The sequence below is a fragment of the Opisthorchis viverrini genome (genome assembly GCF_000715545.1).
Source record: "Opisthorchis viverrini unplaced genomic scaffold opera_v5_265, whole genome shotgun sequence".
Classification (NCBI taxonomy): Eukaryota; Metazoa; Platyhelminthes; class Trematoda; order Opisthorchiida; family Opisthorchiidae; genus Opisthorchis; species Opisthorchis viverrini.
In genome coordinates, this window is record NW_008751920.1 from 37,218 (window position 1) to 39,254 (window position 2,037).

Sequence of the window (2,037 nt, forward strand, 5' to 3'; positions counted from 1 at the left end):
AGTTAGCTAAATAACAAGAAGCTGAGGTTGTGAAACAATACATCTCATCACCTGTTGTCCCAACTGACCGTTCAACTGGCTGCATTGTTGGAAATGGTCAAGTCAGATGTGAAAGCCGGCTCTCTTCAGATATAAATGGTAGAATGGGCATTAGGATAATAGAGGGACAGTGTGCAGTCTGGGTGATACTGCTGTCGGCCAGTTACGATATCAGCATCCATTGATGCTGAAACCAGACGTACTTAATGTCCAGTTATCTAAAAAAAAAGGAAAAACGAATTCCAGTGTTCTGATCGATCAAAGTTGCCGGGCCTTTGTAGTCATGTCCTCACGATGAAATAAATGACCCGAAAGAATTCAGAAAACTCTTTAAAAATCCAACAAACGACTTTTCAAAAGAGTAAGCCAATCGACATGCCTTGACGAACAAACTGCAGCAGTCTTTACTCCCGACAAATGTAGTTATTCCTCCCAAAAATTGGAAAACCACTGTTGGTTTGTCTTGGTGTGACGCCACTTGTGTCAGTGCGCACACCGATAATATCCCCGTAATTGGTGACCAAAACCCCTGTATGTAGACTGCCGAGCTCGGTGATCAAGTCAACAGTCACTTGATCTAAACCAATGAATTTATTTCGTAGTAGACCAGGGGATTGTACATAGTTGGAGTTAAACACCCATTTGTAAATTAATTTAAAAAAAGGCGACTTGAGTTGATGGATGTTGTGACTGAGATATTCAGTTGAGTCTCCCTTTAAAACTTACATCTGTTTCGGAACTGAAGATATTATGCCAAAACGATTTAGTTTCGAGCATTTCAGTCGACGACCTTGGTAGAAACCTGGTATCTTGAGAAACCCTAAATTTTTAATCATTCTGTGGTGATAATGACTATAGACCATGGTTTTTGCTCTTTCGATTTATTGGATAATCTTCATAGAACGTGAAAAAATAGATAGACTAAACAACCCAACTCAAAAAGATCCAATAAGATTGAAAGAAATTCGTGGCAGTAGCCTTAAATTCATTACTAAACATGACTTTAAAATTTGTCTGTTTCTTTCGGCAAATTTTCTCCCCCTCCCAGTGTTTTCAGATTGTATTTCTATATTCTATGAAAGTACTTGTCTGTCATCCGTTTAAGCATCATTTGGTGGAGTCCATGTCTCACTTAATGTCTCTACCTTTTATTTTGTTGGATCCAGTAACGATGGTACGTTCGATATGACCAGGATCATGATTCTGGTGAGCAGGTTGAGTCTCAGAAAGCTAGTAATCAACCGAATGAAAAGTTCGGGGTTGTTAGAGTGATAAAAAAACGAAAGGTGGTGTACAAGAAAAGTGCAACATTAACTAAATTATTACTGAAGCGACTAACGAGCAATGACTCCAGCTGAAAATGGCGTTGATGTGTTAAGCCAACAAGTAGGCGCTGTTGAAGTGGCGGATTTTTTGTCAAAGGTCCTCAAACAAGTTGTTCACAACGAGCAATCCTTGATATGGCTAAGGCCTGAGGGACAGTACAGCACAAAGTACGAAGGGAACGTTCAGAGGTATCAGCATTTCGCAGTTCACTTTTCGAGGCTAATTCAAAGCCCCAAGCTACCGCCATAGGGTTTGAATGTGAGGAAACTAGACATGAAAACTACCCGCCTTAGTACTACTACTATTACCCACTACACGAATCTGCAATACCTGGCTTAGAGTTCACCATTGTTGGATCGGGTAAAATATCTCAGAGGGCTTCTCACATGAAAGTTATCAGAGCAAAAGCGAAAAAGCTAGCGCAGGCAACCTACACTCCATGGAAAACCTAGCATACAGGTGAACTAGAACTATCATCAAATAGCTGTCTACCACCAAGAAAATAGTTTCTCCTTATACGAAACATTCATTGCAAACCGCTTCCCCTAGTATGATTTACCTCAGCCAAGCATGAACCGGGCTTAGCGCCAGCTGTCTGCCTAATCCCATTGTCTCCAAACCCTATCACCATAGAAACAGGAGGTCAGCTTCTTTTTTATCGATTTTCATTCA